We start from the raw sequence: 16727 nt of genomic DNA on the forward strand, positions 1-16727 counted from the left end.
CACCTGAATCTGACCATGACAGTATTAGTGAAGTCTCCAGGCAGTGGGAAGGTGTCCATTTATAGGTCAGATCCTTCTGGTTGCATTTCTTGCTTTTCTACTGAGCAGATCCTGAGAGATGTAGTACTGATATCAAAACTATGCCGCAGCCTCTTTTTTCGTTTATTTTTTCTTTCTCTCTCTCTTCTATCTTTTTTTTTTTTTTTTTTTCACTTATGAAAACTCTTTGAACATCAGTTAATTAAAATGCCTGGAGGATCATTTCTCTTCGCTAACAACTCAAACGCGACAAGGCGCTCCAGCTGCTCAGCCCTTTCGTGTTAGAGGTCACAAACCAAAAAAATGCTCGAGGCCACATCAGCTGCCACCGGCATAACAGCAGAAGCAACGGTCAAATATTTTATTCCAATTAATGTACGCGCCAGATTTCAGGGAGGAATGTGTGAAACGGAAACGTCATCGTTATGTCCGTCACGTGTCTGTCAATGATATAATGTGCAAGGCTCAGTGGAGTACAGTCAGTGCAGTCGTTTGAAAAAAAAAAAAAAAACTGTGAGACTTATAGCACCCTTCTTGCTTCTTCTGCAAACACACTGTACAAGGACTACTCAAGCAGTAAGCAGCTTGCAGCCCAACACAGTAATAATGAAAGAAAACGTAAGAGGCTTTGTGTTGGTCCAGCTTAAGGCAGTGTTAGAGCCCCAGTGACATCTAACTGCTATCTCTTTGAAAGACTAAATCATCTGATCGGTGGGCAAAACCAGAAATAAAGCCACGGCCATCAAAAAGCAGAGAGAGCCGGGCTCAGCATTGTGCTCTGTTTAGAGGTCGTGCTGTAAAACTTGACTTTTTATCAAAGAGAAACAGATTTATGTAAATTCCCGGGACCACCTGGGGAACCAGGGTCTGAGAAAGAAAAAGAAGAAGAAGTTCTCTCTTGTGCTCGTGAGGTGTCCTTGATCTAGACTAGAAACAGCCCCGCTCGCAAGTGGACAACCTCCAGACAAGCTGTTGCCTTCAATACATCCAACACTGTGAATGTGAAGCAGGAATTAGAGAGCACGCGTGTCTTAGATAAAGGTCATGTTATTTCTCATATGCTCCTTTAAAGAAATTGCTTCCTTCTTTGTTAGGTTTTTAAAAATCTAACTGGATCCTGAAAGCCATTTAAAACGCGATTTATTATGTTATGTGAAACTCGTTTTGTGTCAATAGTGTATAATGTTTAATGCATCATTTATTTAAGTGCTGAAACACGAATATGTTCCTCTGAACAATTGATCCCCTACATCAATACCGTGGATTAGATTACCTATTTAACCTTGCCATCAATATAGAACTCACTGGAACGTCGCCATCTTTGCATCTTAACAGCACAAACCTCTCATTCTGTTTGTAGAAGGGGCTGAACAGCCCGGTCTTGCTCTCAACTGGAACTTTCCTGGGAGCATTTCCATTTGCACTGAGATTCAACCTTTCTGTAATGGTTTAGTTTGCATCTGTTCCTACTGAAAGTCCCATAGCGTCATCTGTTGTGGACTGACTTCCGAGGCCATTATGCATTTTTACTGCACAAAATCCCAAAGTATTCCGGGACAGTGGGGGATTAGTGTTGAGGTTTTTGGATGGTAATATGCAAAACATATGTCAGATGGAGTCCTCTAATCAGACCACTGGTGGTGCACATAATTCCTCGTCTGTTCCTCCGCGCATTTCCGTCAGCAGCGTTTATTAAGGATCTAAAGTGAGCCGAGCTTTGATCTCTCGATAAAATACAAAATGAAATAAATAAATAAGCAAGGCTGCATGAAGAATTCATCTTTTCAAATTTTATTTGCGTGGTCATGAAAGGCCGCTGGAAGAGATAGGGCTAAAAAGAGCGTTTTGCCTTTGTTTGCTTGGAGCCAGTGCCTCATTGATTACCCCACCGGTTTCATGGTAACTGAGGCTTTTCCTTTTCCCTGCATTTTCTTGCAGCAGCTCCTCCAGGAGTGCACTTCAGTAACCTCATCCATAATAAACCTGCCTTGCAAGCAAATCACAGACTGGCAAGGAAAAACTGCATTCTAATGCAGAGGCTGGTTGTTGTTTTTTTGCTGCTGTTGTTGCTCTCAGCAGTAATGTAGATGAGAAACATGTATATACAGTTACACATAGTGTGCATACTCTGAGTAGAATATACTTTTTAAATATTAAAACGTGTATGGAAATCACTCGCATTGCATGAAGGGATGTGTTTAACAACTAAACATGTTGGACAAAACTGACTGGCATTATTCATGTAATAAATTAAAAAGAATAATTGTATGGACTCAGCTAAGATAAGCTTAGCTAAGAAGCTAAGATTTTGACTATGTAAAATTATGCATTTGTAAAAAAAACAAACAAAAAAAAACAAGTAAACTGCACGAATAACCAGCAATGAAAGTTATTTATTTATTTATTTTACACATTTGCAAAGGCTGATTTACAACTTCAGATTATTTCCAATTTGCAATTAACAAGACAATCTTGACATAAAAAAAATAAAATAAAATAAAAGATCAAACTGAAAAGTATGCGGCTTAGACAACATTAGGATAAAACCAGTTCCCTGATTAAATCGGCTGTCACGGGCATATCATAAGGCTGCAGCTGTTCGTGTGGTTTCATCATTTGCTTGAATGGATCGGGAGGATTAATTTCACCATCTGGTTCTCTGTACCTGTGAAAGAATAAAGCTCTCACACAGGACATGTGTGCATAAAACGTATGTATGAAAAACAATAAAAGAACGACTTTGCTGACAGACTCGGTTGGGAAAGCTCTGCCTCTGAATTTCATCCATCAGGGAGCGAGGTTGTTACACAGTGAAAAACGGATACTAAGGAGATATTGCTGTCCCTGAGCGGAATGATCTGTGCTGGATTTTTCAGATTTGAAACACAGCCCCGGGGTCACCGGATAGACCGTCTAATATATGCAGCAAATGTGTTGCTGAGCTCAGTTTTGAGTAATTCTGTCTGTTTACACCTCCACTCCCTAAACACCAGCCACAGATGATTGTATTTTTCTTGGGCTCCAACATTTTCCAATGTATACTGATGAAACTGCCTCTGCTGTCGGTTATTGTGTCCTTTATCACCACCTGAAATCACACCTTTCACCACTTGAACTCTCACACATCAGCCAGTATTTTCTGAACCGAGCCTGCAGGATCAGAATATAGAGCTGGGTGAGTGCAGTTAACACCCATTTCTGAAGTGAAGCGTGATTCCAGGAAGTGTGGTGTGTGAACCTGATGTCAGACGTATAGGTATAGGTGTTGCTGTTAATGATGCACTATGCACATGTGTTGTACGAAGGACGTAATGAGAAAACAGAAGAAAGTCTCTATAAAGAAAATCTGATTTTTGATACCATATCTGCAGACTGAAATTCATAGAGAAGGTTTTCCAGTCATTTGGTGTCAGAGTAAGCTCAGAATAATATTCCTTTTAGAGCGGCGCTAAAGTAACATACTGAACAACTACTGCTCACTCTTGCTTCTTTTGCACCCAGACCTCCTGTATGTAAAGCTTTTCAATTTTATGAATCACGTTCCACCTTAAGCTTGGGCTCCGTGATTAACGGGTAAATGTTTTTATCAAAGTGCTGCAGTTCGCTGCAAAGCGGCAATGAAGCTGAGGGCGGTTATTCAGCACAGCCGTTTAAAAACGTCTGAACCGAGTTGCCTCCTGCACTGAACACATTCTTTGTGAAGGGCATAAGGTTAAACTCACAGACAGAATGATTCATGGGGTGTGTTTTTATCAGAGCTAATATTAAACCAGTGTGTGCACAGAGGCCTGATAGGGAAAGGGGAAGGGTTAAGTAAGTTGTCAATGTAAGCTGTCATGAGGTTTGAAGTCTCATACTTCCTGTCACGTTTTCTTCATGGGTTGTTGCTATTTTAGCTTTCTGAACATCTATTCATGGCAAGAACTAGCTTATTCCACTTTGACTATTCCGACTTTGTTTTTCCCTGTCACATAGCGGGTCTTGCAGGGAGATTTTCACATTTAATTGCTTGTGCATTTGTTACCCTGAGACTGTTAAATGTCACGTTATTCACCTTGAAATGTGTTTCTTGACTTTTTCAACTTATAGTCCAGTTGAGGGGAAGACATTGGGAAAGGAGTAGAGAAGGCCTCAGTCATTTAATGCTACACCACACAATGGTAACTTAGTATGACATTCATAGATTTGTTGGCTAAAAGAAAGTGCTGAACTTGTGATCAGCCAATAAATCAAGCACAAATCATAATGCTGCCAACATTATCTTGAATAAAAACTGAAAATGACCAAGCAAAATTAAGCCCAGCTCTGCAAAAGATACAAGACCAGGCAGACCACCGATAAGAGGGCTGTACATTTTAATGTGATCTGACTAACATTTTTTTTTTTTTTTTTTTACTATTTATTAAAAATTCAGATGTTGAAAATATTTTTTGGCGTTTGGTGAAATCTTCACTGAAGCACCTATCTTGAAGATGTTCTCTTCTGTGTGTTCTGCCCGTAACTGTTTTTGTACCTCACTTTCCCAAGTTCCAAAGGATACTCGGGGGCCCTGTGAAAAAAATTACTAAAAGGGTCACACAAGATACTAGCCTTTGGAATGTAAACATAAACTTCCTAGTTTGGACTGGGGTGCACGTACATCTGTGGATCCCCAGAACCTAGAATCACCACTGGCTCTGAGTGTGCTAATGGTGTGTTCAGGGTGTAGGTAAAATAGAATAGCGAGTCCGCAACATGGAGCCACAAAACCAACCATGGGCATGTTTCGCACGTTTTGTAACTTTGTCGCTTCTTGTGTGAACACGGCAAAACTGCTGGCAACATTTTGTCACCACAGACACTCATTTACTAATGTTGTAAATCCAAGGCCTTTAATATAACATCATCAGTGTGTGTTTACTCTTTTGACATTTCAGTTTTGATTGACACTTTAGATGGACATTCAGCTACATGAAAAGGCATTCTTGCTTTATTTAAGGGGAGTATCAATTATCACACGCGGGGAAATGATTCATGAATCATTGCCAGTGTGAGTGTGAAATATACGGAAGTAAATATTAAACCAGTGAGATCCTCTGCATTGAAAACCTGTCAGATGAAGAGGGAGAATGAAGGGAGGGGGTTAAGTAAATGTTTTGGAGTTTCAGTAGGTTTTTCAGGGTTTGCTGAGTTTTTGACCTCCAGTCTCCTGAAAAATTGAACACATTTTCTATATTTTCCTGAGAATGACTCAGTTTACACTAGAACGCACCACTTGCTTTAACATTCTATAGCAGGGCTGGGAAAACACAGACTCAGCCACTATTGGTGGACAGACGTCATCATTGGTAACATCCAACCATAGTTTTCCAGCTTACTAGTCTTTTTACTCTTTTTACTTTTTTTCCAGTGATGTTTGGTTAAAAACATCAGATGATCATATTTGCAAGACTGTCAGCGTGATGCTTGGTCCTGAAGAAGTCATTCTGACATTCAGGGATTGTCAACCAGAATGCTGTGACTGGTGTGATTATCTGGATGACTGTAGAATATGAATATAGCAGTTTTATGCAGACTAGCAACTGGCGAGTGTCAGGAGCTCAACCCACTTGCAGATGCTCGAGTGTCAATCCGTGATTTGTAGCTGTCTAAGGCGGTGCACTTGAATCACAGACGTCAGACGCCTGTTTGCTGATCTGTCTGACTCTCCTGTATACCGAGGTCCCTGTCCAGCTGACGGCCTAATTCAATGTAAATACAGTCCGTCCTCAGCCTACCTGCTGTTGCCAGAGACTGCTGTTCTTCGGGTAGACTTGGCCTCCCGCCACTCCCCTGTGAGCTTTTGGAAACACGGGAAACTACATTTCTCCCATGAATGCAACTATTATGAATCCAGGCTGTTTTCAACATCAGTCTTGTTTTTTCCCCTCTGTTTATGGAGACTCTCATATGTATGTGAGCGTTTTAACAGCTGTAATCCCTTCCAAAAATGTGTCATTTCAACGTTTCACTGAGATGTAGTACAGGGTTTGGGGAATTAGTGTCAACACCCAAAGTATTGTACACCCTGACCTAATGCTGCCACGGGACAATCTGAAAATAACACACCCATTTGATGTCATTTCTTACATAACGGTGAGGTAGATATTGTAAAGAATACCACTTGACGATGACAAATCATGATGAATGCAATACGCCCATCTGGACAAATATTGTGAGGAACATTCAACTCTTCCTTTCCTATGTAAAATCCTAATGTACTGTGCCATTATTATTTCATATTTATATTTTATTTTATTTATGTATCTGTAATTTTTATTGTGTTGATGTGTTATGTATGTTTTTTTTTACTTTAAATTCACACTACTAATAAAACTTTTTAGAATTTAGACACTTATTTTTTATTAATAAACAACCATTTAGTCTAAAGAGTTACCCTCCTTTCCACAGCTGCTCTTTCCAATTTTTGCTCCACGAAGTCATTCATTATGAGGAAATGGGGCACCTCCACTATCTATCAGTCTTGGAGACTACCTGTAGGGTTCACCTGGCAACACACTCTCTTCCAAGCACTGACACAGCCCAAGGCCGTAGACACTGAGAAGCTACAACCGAGTCTGTTACTGGACTGTCTACCCAGCCAGTGTTCAGTTCAGTGTTCCTTATAACCGTCGCATAAACACCACTGTCATTCATCCTCACCTGGGAGAGTTCATTGTAGATGTGTCTGGTTAAGAGACGGGTATGAGTCAGACATTTTTGAATGCAGTGACACGCTGCCACAGCCTGTCAGCATGTATTGTTTCATCTGTCACAAACATGTATATTTGCCTTCTCTTGCATGCAGCTACGAGAAGTAGCATAATTGTGTCTGACACAGCCCTGACACTGCCCTTCACCATTCACACTTTTTCCCCCGGTAAACGCATGCCTGGAGGCCATCCTGCAAGACACGAAAAACACAATTGTGTTAAAATGCTGCACACAATGAACTGAATACAGAAAGCCCTGCGCAACTAAATGTTTGCTAAAAAGGACCTCTTCGAGAGATGTTCAGTGTAATTGTTTGGACACTCCGTGGAGCAGTTCCCTCCATCTTCATCGGAGGCATGGAGCGCTCAGATTTACACATATTGTTAAGTTTTGTTGGATGCTTTACTTTGTGTGTGAAATGTGAAAACACAGGACAAGAAAGGGCCGTTTGCTGTCACAATAACGTCAAAATATGGTAATCCCATGTTGGAATTCAATATGGATGTGGCAGGTTACCTCAGTATTTCTTGTCTTGAAATAGGTGTCTTTCAAGATCAGGACAACCAAGCAAACACCACATTGTCAGTGTAAAACGTCATTGAAGCCTCAGACAACATCACAACAACATTTGGAGGCACATGCAATGTTCCATCAATGCTGTTTTCTGAACTCCTTAATTATCACCTGGGAAAACCAACAGAGATGGGGCAGCCTTGTTGCATCTGCTGAAAAGACAAACATAAAATAGATACACAAAATACTGTATCTAAAAACACAATATGTACAAATTCATCAGTGTCAAGAGTTGGAAAGCCAACACTAAGAAGATAAGCCACCATTCAAGCAGGAAAAGTTACTTTCCAAACTAGCAGATGTATTGAAGCTGAAGAAACCTGAAAGAGGAGCAGAAGCATCCAAATCCCAGTCTAGCATCATGAGTTACCAGTCCTGTCTGTGGAAGATCTTTCAAAGCCACTTGTGAACCCATAAATGGATCAACAGAACAAAGCCACCATCCTTGTCTGATAGACATTATAGCAACAAAGCTGAGGTATAGACCCCTTCACAGTTTGTAAACAGTGTGATGTTTTTTGAGGGGCGGGGCTTAGCTGGAGGCAAAAGATCTCAAACATTATAGCCTTTAAACGGCAGTTAGCATATTTCATATTAGAATAGTGGTTAGTGTTTTTGCTTTTTCAGTTTCGGCACCCAAAACACAGCAAGACGACATTTTCATGCCATGAAGGGGTCTACGTATGCAGTGTTTACATTTAAAATTCCTGATCTGTGATTGTTTGGGACAAGGCAAAAATGAAACTTACTTAATAATCATTGTTTCTGATGAGGTGAAGTTCACTCTGTTCCACAAATACCAACTGATTAACATTTTTTTATTATTACTATTTGAGTTAGTCTGTTGGAGGAGTAGATGATTGCTTCATTTATCATCCACCGATTATGAAACCATTCACACAGCGGGTCTATTGCAGTTTGCCAGGCAACGCAGAATTGCATTGTCCGGATTCAAATCCCCACTTCAAAGATTGTCAGGACAGTCAATATCAATGGAGCCCCAATGAGGCCAGTGGGGCCTGCCCACAGGGCCTGGCACCAGCATCGGCAGCATATCGGGGCCCCTTCCATCTGTTGCCCTTGTCCCATGTGAGTGAGTGTGTGTGTGTGTGTGTGTGTGTGCGCCCTGGCCTACTCAAATCCCACCTCTATCATCTGCTGAACTCCAATGCCCCTCTGTTTATAGGCTTGAAAAGACACACCAGATGGCTTTTGGGGAAAAATCACACTCCTTCAAAAAGGCAAGAGGCAACACCCACAGCCATTGTAGCTATGAAAGATTCAAGACATACACTACACACTTTGAACACACCCCTACACACACACACACACACACACACACACACACACATAAAGACATCACTGGTGCATGTGCAACTTGTACAGATGACACATGTCCCCAGACAGGATTGATAGCGCCTGATAAATCAGAAGATCAAGCCTTAATATGGGTTCTTGATATACTGACCCAGCACACACGACCTTGACTCTGTGACTATAAGGTATGACAGAACAGACACTGGGTGTGTGTTCGTGTTCTGTTTGTAAACTGAATAGTCAAGTCAAGTTTATTTATAGTCCTTTACACAAAAATGTTTCAAAGGATTCATATATCAGACACACCCAAGCTCATGTTCACGCTGATGGCTCTCTTGGAGTGTCCAGTTCACCTGAGTTGTGTATTAGAGCCTGGACATTTTTATCTGACAACTGTCTTAAAAGAGTCATTTCATGTGTTGCTGTAAAAACAACAATCTCCTGTTGTTCATACACTGTAAAAAAACAAACAAAAAAAAAACTAAAACTAAAAAAAAAAAGGTTATCTTCTGGCAGCTGGCACATATACTGAGTATTTAATTCAAATGTATTTGATTTTAGCTTAGTTTTTTAAATAAAATTCTAAATTTGGATTTATGGTGATCTTGTAACATTGTTTATTTTTTAAATGTTTTTTTGTAAAAGAACAGAAATATCGTGTTTTTTCAGTTACAATTATATATATTTAGTTTTACATTTGACATTTACAAAGTCACAGTCTGTTTTTGTCATTTTAATGGTATTTTAAAAATACACATTTTTCTTACAGTGTAGGGTTATGCACTAGTTTGTTTCTTGCCCTTGAACTGTGTTTTACTGAGTGTAAAATATAATATCAGGTTTTGACATAAAGAAACTTAACATATTAAGTTAAATAAGTTGCATGTTGTTTGGCGTGTTTGTCCATGGACAACCACTTGCGCTGTAGTAAGTGTGTCACTAGAGGGTACACCACAACCTATGGCTAATTCACTTAAAATACTTTTTTTTCAATTGAATTTTGGTCTGAGTGGACTGTGATATACAACTGTGCTTAGCTACTCTGTTATGTGGTATCTATCAAACATTTTAGATTATAAACATGAAGGTCTTATTACAACACTTAAAAAAGTGCTTATTAGATGTTGAACTTGTGGCAATATTGTGGTTTTGGTCTTCATTAATAGTGTCAAACATATAGCCCGTGCACCAAAACCGGCCAGATGGGATGAACTTGGTTTCATGTTGTTTTAGTAAGTAACACTAAGACCCATAACTAAACCAAAATCTTAGAATTTAGCATTCATTTCTGAGTATGTGTGAGTTTTAAAACCCTACTCAATTTGGAAATCAACAACCTCACAGATATTCTTCTCTCTAATCTCTGACCTGCACATACTGCAACATTTGAAAACAACTACATCATATTACTCATACTGCATGATATTATTTACATCAGCCAGATGAGGGAAGATTGAAAACACATCCCATGTGACCTCACAAGGATGTGGAGAAAACAGACACTGTGGTGGAACAAAGGTCGAAAGTTCACCGTTTCTTAATACCCTCTGGTGCTAAAAGGTTCTCGTACACTCATTTCTCTCTCCGCTTCTTGTGAGACCATGACATAAACATCCAGGTTTGAAATTCTAAATATCAAAAACTTTTAATATTGATTGGGCACCAATTAACTATGAGTTTTGATCTGGGCTTTCGATACCAAAGTCTGGATCAAGTCTGACTGAAGGTGGAATCTGGGGACAAATCAGTCTTAAATACCAATACTGAACTCAGCATTAGTAAATGCAAGTATGTAGTCGGTGTTATGCTAAGCTAAGCTAAGCTAAGCTAAGTTAAACTATGACTGCTTCATGTTTGTCATTTATGGCCAAACATGACAGTGGCTTTAATTGTCTAATTTTTTTCTCAGCAAAAGCAAATAAATGTGGACTGTCCCTTTGAGTTGACCTTTAACTGATATCAGCTGTCAGATATTGTGGTTCAGAGGTAGGTCGTTTTCTGTGGTTGAAGCATTTTTCTTTCGCACAAAGATTACATTTGCATATGTCAGACCAAAGAGTACAAAAAGCAAAAGGCACTTAATCATTTGTCATATGAATCTAAACAGAATGTCTTTTAGATTAGGAAGCGCTTTACTAATGTTTCATACTGTAAGAACAACATGTCCAACTCTCTTCCATTTTCAGATTGCACGTAACACCTCTGACTCAGATCTTCAATCACTGGACGCTCAAACAGACCTTTCTTTTTTTCTTTTCTTTACTACCCACGATGAAACCACCATGGAACATTCATCCTTTCCAGTAAGCTGTTCCGTCCAACGCCCGTGTCGCACTCTCGTGTTTTTTGATTCAGCAGCCCAAGTCATGAGAGTTCAAGTCCAATGATGGATTAAAGCTAAAAATACTGTATAACGCTCTGCCGTGAAATGTCGCACTCAGTTCCTAGATCATCAGCGGATTTTTCTTCGGGTTGTCCTGGCCCACAGATGCACGGGCCATCATATTAGTGGCTGCGCACTTAACAGCAGTTTAGCGATTCAGATTCCCTCTAGGAGGCTACCTTTTTTTTTTTTTTTTCCATTACACAACATGCGGTCTGCGAGTGTTAATATGTAGAGTAATTAAAACCACAAATGTGTAGAGATGTCTCCGTTCGGGTTTGTTCATTGTCATGCATGTGATACATTCAGGGAAACGGTGTCTCTCCGTGGTGTTGTTTTTCCAGGTGTAATGTCCAACACAGCGGCTCCCTCAAGCAGGGTCATCTCTTCCTGTTCCAGCCCGCCTGGCTAAGTTCCTCAGAGAGCCAGGTCTGGTCTCCAGGCTCGGAGGAGGTGAGCCGCTGGCTGAGCTGGTGCTTCTGATCCCCACACCAGACGCTTTCTCACCTCCACCACAGGCAGGCTATTTATTCAGCGACGCCTGAAATTAGATGCACTTTTCAGGGGGATGAAAATGTGGCGGCGGAATTGGCACCGGGGTAGTCTCGGCTAATCACTCCAGCTACTCCTGCATCTGGAGATGTGGACCCTCTATTATTCGGGAATAAAACAGCTCTTTTATGTGTGCGCAGAATTCAGCTCATTCCGCCCAATTTCCACAATATGTTGCAGTCAGTCATGCACGAGGGAAGGCTTTATATGTGACACAATTGCCGCTCTTCCAGAATTAATTCGCCAACGCCAAGACCCACATATGCCGTTGTCTTCCACATTGATTCTGCACATGTCCGAGCTGTTGCCTTTCAACACCTTTATCAGGGATGAGGGATCAGTTCACCGAGGTCATGTGTGTGTCATTAAGCTACAAAGAAAACTGACACAGGGGAGACGAGCTCACACAGTATGCTGGTTACTTACAGACACCTTAATGTACTTTTGTTCCTCCTTTTATTTGTCCACGTTTTCTTCTTCAACACCCCCCCTTTTCTCATCATCCTCCCCTCTCTCCAGCAACTCCCCCTTCCTCCTTTCTCCATCCCCCTCTCTGCTTTCATTGCTGCAGCCCACCCTGCTCCGGGCTTTAATGGTACATGCCATTAGAAAGCCCATCTCTGGAAGGGAGGAGGGGAGGGTGGTCTCAATCTCAGCTAAGAGGCTACTTTGGTCCCCCCTCCTCTCCCCCAGCATAAGCACATTCACAGACGTCCCTGCACGCGTGGAGGCGTCTCACCCGTCACCACAGAGCAGCCCGCTCCTGTGTGAACCGAGCAGCCGCGGACGGTGGAGGGAAAGAGAGGGAGGCGAGGGATACAAAGAGAGGCAGCCAGGAGGGGAGAGCAACAGAGAAGAGGAGCCACAGAGCAAAACACATACACTGCTGCCACTCTGACGTCTCCACTCATGCTCCGGCGTGTGTGAGCGCAAGAATCGGAGAGAGGGAAGGCAGGAAAATAAATCCTGGGAGCTCCAGTCCTCTCTTTGCCTTATATTCCCTCCTCTTTTTTTTTTCTTTTTTTTTCACATCTCCATCATCCAAGGCATGAAGGCGGGTTTCGGCTGGCACGGCAGAATAAAAGAAAAGGATGCTTTGAATGCTGCCACTCTTTCAACAAGGGACAAGGAAGAGGAAGGGGGGGACAACACACAGCGGGGACAAACACGGGATTTCTAGAATGAATGGGAGTCCTTTCTGCCGCATGCTCTGGGAATAGCAGTCTCGCACTGAAGTCTCTGAATGAGGTAAAAATAACGATACCTTCCTTTTTCCTTTTTTTTTCTCTGTGCTTGATTGGCCAGCATGGCCAGATATACATCTAAGAGGCACTTGAAAGCATGCACGGAAGCTTGACAGAGATGAACCAATTTCCATGCTGATCAGGTTTGGAACAGCAGTAGGGAGATTGCCATCTTTGTCCCTGGGTCGCCGTGTACGGAGGCACTCTGGAAGTGAGGGGGGGAGAAATCTATGCATGATGCATGCCGCAGAGAGGCAGCGCGATCCGGAGCTAGAAGAGGAGTCAGCGTCGGCCCGATGAAAAGAATTGCTGATAATCCTCACGATGAGCATTTGGGTGCTGAGATAGCAGAGGGGCACCGAGAGATTTTCTCGTAACTGACCGGCAGGCTGCTGCTGCTGCCGCCGCTGCTGCTGCACATGGTGGAATTTAAAATCAGCGAGTCCGGCTGATGAATGCAAATTTAATCCACTTTTTCATAAAATATCGATCAGATTTCCTGTGCCACACACTGGAAATCGGATGAAAAAAAAACAAACATGAACTCTCAAAAATAAGGGCTGAGGAAGAGAACAAAGTCTGAGCACTTTCCCCAGTGACCCTGGGGAGCCACACACTACCTTCCAGACACAAAATAACAACTTGCCCGCAGAAGCAAACAAAACAAACAAAAAGAAAAGGTGCAATGGATGAGAAAAGGGAAGCTTGAGTTGAAGCTAAGTGGGTTGCATGCTCACATTTCTGACACCTACCCAGAAAACCTCGGCTCTTTGAGAAAAGATGTAGCGGTTGTTCTTTTGGCCGGCACAGGTGCACAAGCAAATCCCTTTTTCAGAAAAGAACCACTGTGTGCTGTTTCAACCCACACACGTCTCTCCTCTCATGAGACAACAGCAATATATTTCGGCTGCTCTGCTCATATGTGCGTGTGGAGCGTGATTAGAAAAGAGCAGGAAACGTTCTGTAAATACAAATATAGTGTGTGACGAGTGACGAGTGCTAGAGAGGCAGCAGGCAGCTTTCGGTGCTTAATTATATGTATTATTTTGCAGGGAGTCTCGGTAGTCTTAGCGGAAAATCTTGCGTAGTTTGGTCTGGGCTCCGGTCCTAAGTCCTTACTCATGTGTCAAGACACATTGTCCTCACTGTCCCTGGAACAGTGACAGGTGCCATTACAGCATTCTGACACCTAATATGACATCAGGCATATTGGGGGGAAAGAAAATGTTTTCTGGCAAGCTCGTAGTTTCATGAACACGCCACAGTGCCAAAGCAAAAGGCCACCCAACGCGCTCTCGCTTCTAAACTTTATACTGGTGTGACTACGTGTGTATTCGATATGTTGAACCTCCAGTCACCACATGGCAGTGTAGATCCACACAGAGACGAACAATAAAAAAAAGATGCAGATTCCTCCACAGACAACTGAACCCTCTCTCTGCGCTTCTCCCATTTCAAAGTTCTCCTCTCATCTGCTCCACGGTCCGTATGCATGATGGCGGGCAACACCTGGCGCCTGTTTCTCAGTCCGTACAGTAACGCTCGCATGCAGCGAGGCCGCGCGTGTTCCCAGCTGTTTCTCACATGGGTGCTAGCATGCTTCCGTAGCGCTGCACTCTCTGACCGTGTTTATATTTAGTTTCTGCTCAGTCTTGCAATGTCAGCAAATAGCATCCAGATTTCACTTATGGAAGCGGACAGCTTGTCATTTCATTCCGTGCACAAGGTTGCCCCTCTGTCTCTATGGCCGTAGGAGACACAAAGTGCTGAAGGGCCAGAAACACAAATATGGATGCATTTCTGCACGCTGTTTAATGGTAGAATAGAATAGAATAGAATAGAATAGAATAGAATAGAATAGAATAGAATAGAATAGAATAGAATAGAATAGAATAAATCTACCACTTTAGGATGCTGTTAGCACACATACAAATTGTGTTTCATTTCTTTGTTTCAGTAGTTATTAAAGCTTATGCTCTAGCATTTAAGCCAGTCAAACAGTAAAATTCTCTCTAACTCGTTTGCAGAAGTCGGTTGACAAACACTATAATTGGGGAGCTGATTTTTTCTTTTAAAGCAGAAACACCTCAAACTCTTTATGAGTAGTGCTTTTTCACCTTAGAGTAAGCACTGGAGGATGATCTATACGTGGCCACACAGAGCCTTTTTAACACATCTGAACATTAAAAAAATAATAAAAACATTAAAAGCATTAAAAGTGCATATAATGCTATAATTAGTCTCCTGTCTCTTTTTAAGCGGTGCCAAATATAACCTTTTTGTGTACTTTGAATAAAACAACAAATAAATGTGCACGAACTCTTGTAGAAGTGCAGGTGCTGAGTGTCCATATGTGGAGTACACATGTTCATCACTGGCAGCTAAGCAGCATTTCACACATCATTGCACGGTGTAATAACATGTATGAAGCCCGACAAGGCAGAGGGATTAGACTCTGAACAAATGTTTTGGAAGCTACTGACGAGTCTGCGGAGGTTTGGAAACAGAGGGCAGCATGTGGGTGCATGTGAAACATGTCTACCTGCACCCGGAGCCCCCAGACACAGCACAAGTTCTTCGAACCCCACTCCACTGTGTAAAATTGACTTATGTTTGATGTTGGTTCAGTGTGTGCTGTGGGTTTCTCTTTGAAGGTAACCAGGCTTTGCTGCAGATTCACTCATGGAGCTGTCCTGCCTTAGGCAACAGAAGGCCGGAGCAATAGTCAGGAGACTAAAATATTGTCTTTATCACAAATAAGAGTTATAGATTGAACAACACTAGTGCATACATAATAAGCTAATAATAATGAGCTTAATAAAGCTTAATGATCATGAATATTTAACTTTACAAAAACTTTATTGGCAAAATGACCCACAAGTTACACAATGCTGCTTTTATAGTTTGCTGTAAATATATAGAATACACAGAAATAGACCTGTTTATGTATGTATTCACTTTTGTAACTTGAGAAATTGTAGCTTATTATTAATGTCACATCAATAAGGAATGGCTTACTTATGCGTGACGAAGTGCAAACTTAACAACTCAAAAAGACATAACGGCTGAATTCCAAATAAGCTAATAAATGAACAATAACAGTAAAGCAGCTATTTTAGTTTTAATAATTTGCCAGGGAAATAATAACATCTCTTAACACAGCGGTTGAATGATTTTCACCCATTCTGTATCCAAAACTCTATTAAAAGGCAACAAGAGCTACTCAAAAATGTTCTTAATAATAGAAAATTTAACATCGTGCACTGAAAAAGAACATGCAATAGTAATTGGACTCTAAAGTGCTGTGAATTCAATAGTTATGCTCCACCTCTGTTTCCTTGCAAACTTCCTTTTGCGAGGACAAGACATTCATTTTTATTTCGGTGAAAAAGTCAGATTTTTTTTTTTAGATGGTACCTGAATTAAACACAAAGATAAGAATCAGAGTCGCTTGTGACAATAATGCTCGTTAGCACTGAATATACAAAGTCACCGTGGTCAACAGTGTCAGACCTAAAAACAAATGATGACATGGTTTGACTGAGGGCCATGGGGGGCCCCTCCGGGAGGGGCCTAAATGAAAGGCTTCGCTTAAATTAAAGCAAACGGCAACTAAAGACAATCTGTTAGGCCTTGCAGCAGTGCCGTTCCTCCCGCACCTCAGTGGATCACACTCCACGGGGCACTTAAAATCTGTCTGGCTGCCCATTAAGACAGCCACTGTCCTGGCTCACTTATGTCCTGCAGAGGAATTAGAATAAACTGCGCTCCACAGACTCACGCTGGCAGAGGCTCCCTGCCTCCTCTTCCAGCAGCTTTTCTCCCTCCGGGGACAGCAGTTGTTTTGCCCGAGGTACATCAGAGCGGCTCGGAGTGACCGGCAACAC

The 16727-nt window shown here is 41.7% G+C and overlaps 1 protein-coding gene across 4 annotated transcripts in view; it reads left to right on the forward strand.

Moving 5' to 3' along the window:
* The first annotated feature begins 12274 nt into the window (after positions 1–12274).
* Positions 12275–16727, forward strand: part of b3gat1a (beta-1,3-glucuronyltransferase 1 (glucuronosyltransferase P) a) — a 70287-nt gene continuing 65834 nt past the window's right edge. For 2 of the 4 annotated variants that reach the window (XM_047594256.1, XM_047594259.1), the window contains exon 1: positions 12277–12844. The gene's annotated coding sequence lies outside the window, so the exon portion shown is untranslated. Of the gene's footprint in view, positions 12845–16727 lie in introns of all 4 variants that reach the window. The other 2 variants (XM_047594257.1, XM_047594260.1) reach the window with 2 other exon arrangements.

Source organism: Mugil cephalus, chromosome 9 (assembly GCF_022458985.1).
Source record: "Mugil cephalus isolate CIBA_MC_2020 chromosome 9, CIBA_Mcephalus_1.1, whole genome shotgun sequence".
NCBI classification, from domain to species: Eukaryota; Metazoa; Chordata; class Actinopteri; order Mugiliformes; family Mugilidae; genus Mugil; species Mugil cephalus.